A 7,732-nucleotide genomic window follows, 5' to 3' on the forward strand; every position below is an offset into this window, starting at 1 on the left:
TTACGTGAATCATGCAGATCTGTAAAAAAAAATGGGAGGGGGGACCTCACAGCCATCACCGCAATCTTCATCTTTCTTTAACCGGCAGCGTCGCTGAGCAGAGGGTGTGTGTGTGTGTGTGCGTGCGTGTGTGCGTGTGTGTGCGTGTGCGTGTGTGTTCATCTGAGCCAATTGGTCTGTCACTGCTCCGTCAATGTCGGAATATTTGCGATGATCACGTATTTGCGTACAGCTTGTTCACCTGCTCAATTTCTCTGCTGAGTAGTAATTTACCTCAGTCGCTCTCGCTCGACTACAGTGACAAGAACATCGCTGGATCGGATGATCTGAGTATGTATTATTGCTTGTGTCTTAATATAACCTATAGTTACTAATTTAACTTTGTTGTCGGTTGATTAGATGTCGAAAATCGATTTTGATTGATTTTCCACTATGGCAGGATGTTTTATTCACGTAGGTTAAGCTTCATTAACATTATTTGTATTTGCTAGCTTTTGTATTTGCTAGCTAACTTATATAATAATAAGATAACGTTAGCTAAGTTAGCTACTAACGTTAACTAGCCACCCTTAAAACTTTGCTGTATGAATCGTTGTATTATATAGCAAATCGTTTTCAAGGTTTTAGCAACTTATAAATTAATTTCTTGTGCATGTTTTTTTTTTTATGTAAAGGCGTTTTAGACGGCTTGGATCCGCGGGGATCGCTCTGTCAATTCATATTTGCAGTCACGTCACAACCATGCTTCCAACCTAAGTGTTGAGACATATGAGTCCTATCAAGTGGTCAAATACAACCTGAAGGCCATGCAGGTGTCGGCCATTCAGCACTACTCCCGGAAGACAAAGGAGAGTCCTGTTAATGTAAAGCTGTGCAGAAATGTAAAACTATCAAGCCAAAGGTACAGAGCTCTGCTCAGAAATAAAGAAGAACTGAACAAAAGGCCTTATCACTCTGCGAAGCCAACGGCCAGCAAGACAATGTCAAAAGATGCCATTGTGGCAGCAGCTGTGAGTGCCAGGCGCAAATTCCTAAAGAAACGTGTAGAGGCTCTAAAAAAGCTTGCTACAAAGGCTAAAGAGTTGGGTAAAAATGTAAAACAAAAATAAGTTAAAATATATATTTTTTTGTCATGGTTATTGTTCAAATAAGTTGTTATGGGTCATTCTTTACTATCCATGTAGATCCGCCACCAGTTTGATCGGCGTGTGTGTGTGTGTGTGTGTGTGTGTGTGGGGGGGGGGGGTCTCTCGGTATATTTTCCTGCTTTTTTGTCCTTAGCCAATCACATGCCTGATCAATTTCAATATCTGCCTCACACAAAGTAGTAATTGTACTGTACAGAGATAATGTTTCACTTTACCTTATCAGCACAGATCAATCAGATGGAAATTAATTCCTTAAAAATCATTACATTTTCTGGATTTTTTTTTTGATTCCGTCTCTCATAGTTAGAGAGTACCTTTGATAAAAATTACAGACTTCTACATGCTTTGTAAGTGGGAAAACCTGCAAAATCGGCAGTGTATCAAATACTTGTTCTTTCCACTGTATGTCAGCTCACATAAGTTAGCCTAATAAGTTTTATTGATTATAAATCTGATATCATCTATCCTGATAATATAGCTAGTCTTACTTATCTAGTGATCTGAATGTTCATTTATTATTATTATTATTATAATTTTTATTATTAGGGGTCTACCGGTAGGAGAAGCCCTATTGTTATTGTCGGTATTATTATTATTGTTATTGTTGGTATTATTATTATTATTTATTATTATTAGGTGTCCTCCTGTAAGAGAAGCCTAATTGTTATTGTCTGTATTATTAGGGGTTCTCCAGTAGGATAAATCATATTGTTATTGTTAGTATTATTATAATTAATAATAAAAAAATTTAATAACTCAAAAAGTCCATGGTAAAAAATGCTATTAACTTGCATACTGTTAAAGTAGTCCATGTGTAACAAAAAATAAAAACGTTTATTGATTTTACATATGCTAATTAGCGTAAATAGCGTTAATTAACTATCTGGCTCTATCTTTTCAACAGGCCTGGACTGGTAATCTGGCATACCATGTATTTGTCCGGTGGGCTAAGGTACTTTTGGAGCTGGTATAACTTTAAAAAAAAATTACTGGCCCATAAAGTAGAGACAACAGAGATTTTGGTTCATTTTCTATAGTGACACTGTCACATCTCCTATTAGCCCCCCCCCCCGCCCCCCACTGTCAACTGTTTCTTGTGTCAGATGCGGTGGCTCAGAGCCAAAATTCTGTGGGTGAGAGTGTCGAAATGGACTAAAAAAAGCACTAGGGCAAGGGGGTACAGAGAAGTTGCGGACCAAAACAAGTAAAAACAAAAGCAGATTCCACCACATGTGCAAAAAAACTGACATGTTTACTGTAGTAGCTTCATTATATACAGTCTTCGACATTGTGCAGCAACAGGTGATTGTGGAACTTGAGGAGAGGTGGCTGACCATGACAAGGAAGCCGAGGAGGCACAGTGTGAGCATGACAGGGCCGAGGGACAGAGTGAGCAGGAGAAGAGTAGGTGAGTAGCTTCATGAACAGGGAGAGATCCGCAGGGAGGGGGCAGCAGGAGATAATGTGTGTGTGCCCATGATGGCGATGATTGAAGAAATGTATGTAGATGATAATAAGATATAATTTTAGAATTTTGAAAGGTCATCATCATCATCTTCCACTTATCTGGGGCTGGGTCGCAGGGGCAGCAGTCTAAGCAGAGATGCCCAGACTTCCCTCTCCCTAGACACTTCCTCCAGCTCTTCCGGGGGGACACTGAGGCATTCCCAGGCCAGCCGGGAGACATAGTCCCTCCAGCGTGTCCTAGGTCTTCCCCAGGGTCTCCTCCCGGTGGGATGGGACCGGAACACCTTCCCAGGAAGGCGTTCCGGAGGCATCTGAAACAGATGCCCAAGCCACCTCAGCTGACCCCTCTTGATGTGGAGGAGCAGCGGCTCTACTCTGAGCTCCTCCCGGGTGACCAAGCTTCCCACCCTATCTCTAAGGGATCGCCCAGCCACCCTGCGGAGAAAGCACATTTCGGCCGCCTGTATCCGGGATCTTGTCCTTTCGGTCATGACCCAAAGCTCATGACCATAGGTGAGAGTAGGAACGTAGATTGACGTTCCTACTCTCGAGAGCTTCGCCTTGCGGCTCAGCTCTTTCTTCACCACGACAGACCGATACATCGACCGCATTACTGCAGAAGCTGCACCGATCCATCTGTCAATCTCCCGTTCCATCCTTCCCTCACTCGTGAACAAGACCCCTAGATACTTAAACTCCTCCACTTGAGGCAGGCACTCTCCACCAACCTGAAGTGGGCAAGCCACCCTTTTCCGATTGAGGACCATGGCCTCGGATTTGGAGGTACTGATTATCATCCCCAATGCTTCACACTCGGCTGCAAACCGTCCCAGTGCATGCTGAAGGTCCTGGTTTGAAGGGGCCAACACGACAACATCATCCGCAAAGAGCAGAGACGAAATCGTGTGGTCCCCAAACCTGACACCCTCCGGCCCCTGGCTGCGCCTTGAAATTCTGTCCATAAAAATTACGAACAGAACCGGTGACAAAGGGCAGCCCTGCCGGAGTCCAACATGCACTGGGAACAAGTCTGACTTACTGCCGGCAATGCGGACCAAGCTCCTGCTTCGGTCGTACAGGGACCCGACAGCCCTTAGCAAAGGACCCAGGACCCCATATTCCCGAAGCACTCTCCACAGGATGCCGCGAGGGACACAGTCGAATGCCTTCTCCAAATCCACAAAACACATGTGGATTGGTTGGGCAAACTCCCATGAACCCTCCAACACCCCATAGAGGGTTCCACGGCCCGGACGAAAACCACACTGTTCCTCCTGAATCCGAGGTTCTACTATCGGCTGTATTCTCCTCTCCAGAACCCTGGCATAGACTTTCCCGGGGAGGCTGAGAAGACCACCCCGGTCTGCCATCCCAGAGGCACTGTCCCCGACCGCCAGGCGTGTCAACCAAGACAGCCCCACAACATCCAGAGACTTGAGGTACTCAGGGCGGATCTCATCCACCCCCGGTGCCTTGCCACCAAGGAGTTTCTTGACTACCTCTGTGACTTCAGCCCGGGTGATGGACGAGTCCACCTCTGAGCCCTCATCCTCTGCTTCCTCAATGGAAGACGTGACGGCGGGATTGAGGAGATCCTCAAAGTACTCCTTCCACCGCCCGACGACATCCCCAGTTGAGGTCAACAGCTGCCCACCTCTACTGTAAACAGCGTTGGTAGGGCACTGTTTCCCTCTCCTGAGGCGCCGGACGGTTTGCCAGAATCTCTTCGAGGCCAGCTTCGTTCAATTTCTTGAGACGTTTCTGAAATTATTGCGACTGCTGGATAGTCTCCGGCAGTCTGTCTGTTTTTATGCTGTGTTGTGGTCGGTGTTAGCTTAAGGCAGGGCTTCAGGGTCTTACGTCAGTCGATCCGCCCGCAGTCACAATCTACCCCGCTGACATTTTCTGGAAATAGCTCCAATCTAACAGAGTCATACTCTTTCAACATCTCGACAACTTTAAACAGTACATCTGCTGTATTATGTGGGCCTTGTTTTGGCCCCACATAAAACACTTTTCGAAAGTTGGCCCATAATCCGGCATTAAAAACCATTTGATCGGTCACACCAGCCTTAAACACATGGCCTTCGAGTAATTCATAAAATGCCACCTCCGGTAGCTCTGGGATGAAAAAGCTTCCACCGATCCGACCATCATCCAATCCCCATTCCTGTGCCAACATATCCTGGTGTAGTTGATGGATTCGGGTTAAACTCTGTATCGGTTTCTTCGGGGCTGGCATGTTGATTGCATCTCTGCGGTCCATCTGTAATTTCTTACCAAATCGCTGAGCGTCGTTTAAGATATTAGCTTTCACCGGTGTTTCACCCAAAACATTGATCGTAGCACAATCCTCCATGTTTTGTATTGTGTTTGTAATTTGCTAAGGCAGGACTGAATGACCATCACCGATGTCTGCGTGTTTTAAATACGCAGACCACGCCAATCAACCCATAAAACATGAAAGGTTAACAACCACCGGTTGTAGGCCATCTGTTGTACCACTTGTCAGAAGATTAAACACCGGGGGTTTTAGATCTGACGAACACCATTTGTTGAACATCAAACAACTTACCGCTGACACAACAATTATTTATTGCCTGGGAATTTAACATTCCGGAACCCTAAGGGTAATTTGTTAATCATCAAACACAACCACCTGTTATAACACTAGTCTGTTTTGCTCATCAGACGTTGTAAAACATCAAATACGGACACATTAATTACAAAGTCACCGGACATGCGTACGTCACTCCTGAAGTCCCGACCGTACACACGTCATACAGGAAGACCCACCCTACAAACCCGGATGTCCCGTCCACCTGTCACATCAATATGGAAGCCCCGCCCTCCGGGGCCATAAATCACCATTCTGAAACATTATACCCTACATTAACCACTCCCAATATTAGACTTCAGGGTATTTGTGAGAGATGCTTAATTAACTACATTACGACGCTATCATGGTATGCTTGGATAGTGAATTGTTCCCTATTAAATGTGGAATTGGTCCCTGTCAAAGGTAGAGGTTTTCTGTATTTTAAAGGTAGAATATTTCAGAGGTACAACAAGATATGCACATATTTGTTGTATGATATTGTTGCATGGATCATGATACGGACAAGGGGGCGTTTAAATTGTTCAATGGAATTTGGGGGAATGTTTAATCATGATGTCATGTTTTCGTCAGATTTTCTGCTGAACACCGTTAACACTGATAGTAGCCTGTTAATGTGTTTCTCAACCCTTATAATCTGAGGTGGGGGAGGGATTGATGACTGTCATACATTGAGTTATGTGTCAGAGTGTGGTGTGTCAATTGTTTGTCTACATTACTTTTAATTTGAGGAACAATAAGATACTCCTTTTTGTTGTTTTGTCTTAGTCATGTGTAACATAAGTGTATGGGCCTTTCTTTTCATTTAGAAATGAATTGTGTTTTAATGTTTTATCAAACATGTTTATTATTCTTGTTTTGTGTTCTCAGTATGTCTTGTTTTTCTATATTGACAAGGGGGGAGTGTGGAATCTGAGCATTAATAATTACAATATGAATGTACATTTCATTGGATGTGAATGTGCCTAGATAATGATAACAACAGAAACCTCTGTGTTTAGATTATCTCTCTGTAGGTTGCACTCTGATAACTATAGGAATGTTTGCATTGACCATTTGGCATGGGGTTAACTGTCTTGGAAACCTGATCTTTGCTAGGTAAACACACACTTCAATGTATATATCAGCTTGTAACCAGCATTACAGTGAGAAGAGAAGAGATTGAGTGTGCTCAAGCCTGTAACATCATGAGCTAATAGACTATCAAATGCTGCAAAAAATAATTGAATTACTCTCTCTCTTGACGACCTGGGTATGCAATCATTATTTCAACCACTAAACGAAACGGCCAATTTCTAAGAACTTCTTATAAAAACGGAGAGCATAAACTTAAAGAGATGGTAATAATAATATCTCCTAATTAATAAGGTTATTCAGATTCAAGTATAATACATAATTTAATCCAACTTTAAAGTTGCCTGACACTTGTCCCTGCTCACCATTCTCTTTTGTTGCAACTGCTTAAACTATTTACTCCTGAAGAAAATTACATTGAAAACTGATACATTTATGTTGCATTTAATTTTGGATGAGCAGTCATGGATAAGCATGGAAATATTACTGTTAGTGTTAGCTAGCCAAACTTGCTTTACCTAACGTCTGTGTTTCTCAGTACATATCAATATAACTGGGGATACAATTGTGGCAGCAATATTGAGAGCTACATCTTCTGGTGACTGGCCTTATCTCTTTATCAATAACGTGTGTTCCTCTGATGACTGGCCCGATCCTTCTGTTTCCTTCCTGCTGGCAAACACTGAAATAATTTGTTTAGCGTAGGGAGAAAGTGAGTTGTTTTGAATGCTATCAGGACGTCTGTTTTCCTGTTTCAACTTGTCTGCTTGGAGCGTATTGGTAGCTCTGACTATTACAGTGTGATCTGCGTTGCTCAGATTGCATGCAGAAAATCGCTCAACGCGCTACATACCCATAAGAATGGTTTTGTACACTGACAAATTGTGTAGGTTGTCTAACTAAACGTTTCTTTTTTTTCCTTTACATGTCACCACCACGTTAAAATTAATGCAACATAATCACTGCCATACTTATTGCAATCCCTTCATATTTTGTCTTTCAGGTTTTGTTCTTAAAAACCAACATTTGCCACCCATATGGAAAATAAATATATTTTTGCAATGCAAAATGTATGTAGAATATACTCTCACCTAAAGGATTATTAGGAACACTATACTAATACTGTGTTTGACCCCCTTTCGCCTTCAGAACTGCCTTAATTCTACGTGGCATTGATTCAACAAGGTGCTGAAAGCATTCTTTAGAAATGTTGGCCTATATTGATAGGATAGCATCTTGCAGTTGATGGACATTTGTGGGATGCACATCCAGGACATGAAGCTCCCGTTCCACCACATCCCTAAGATGCTCTATTGGGTTGAGATCTGGTGACTGTGGGGGCCATTTCAGTACAGTGAACTCATTGTCATGTTCAAGAACCCAATTTGAAATGATTCGAGCTTTGTGACATGGGACATTATCCTAC

The 7,732-nt window shown here is 42.9% G+C and overlaps 1 long non-coding RNA gene across 1 annotated transcript; it reads left to right on the plus strand.

The window, feature by feature from the left end:
* Positions 1-978, plus strand: LOC117592923. Its single transcript, XR_004574655.1, has 2 exons — positions 1-330; positions 675-978. It is a non-coding gene; the product is annotated as an uncharacterized LOC117592923 (long non-coding RNA).
* The last annotated feature ends 6,754 nt before the right edge of the window (positions 979-7,732 follow it).

Source organism: Esox lucius, chromosome 2 (assembly GCF_011004845.1).
Source record: "Esox lucius isolate fEsoLuc1 chromosome 2, fEsoLuc1.pri, whole genome shotgun sequence".
Lineage (NCBI taxonomy): Eukaryota > Metazoa > Chordata > Actinopteri > Esociformes > Esocidae > Esox > Esox lucius.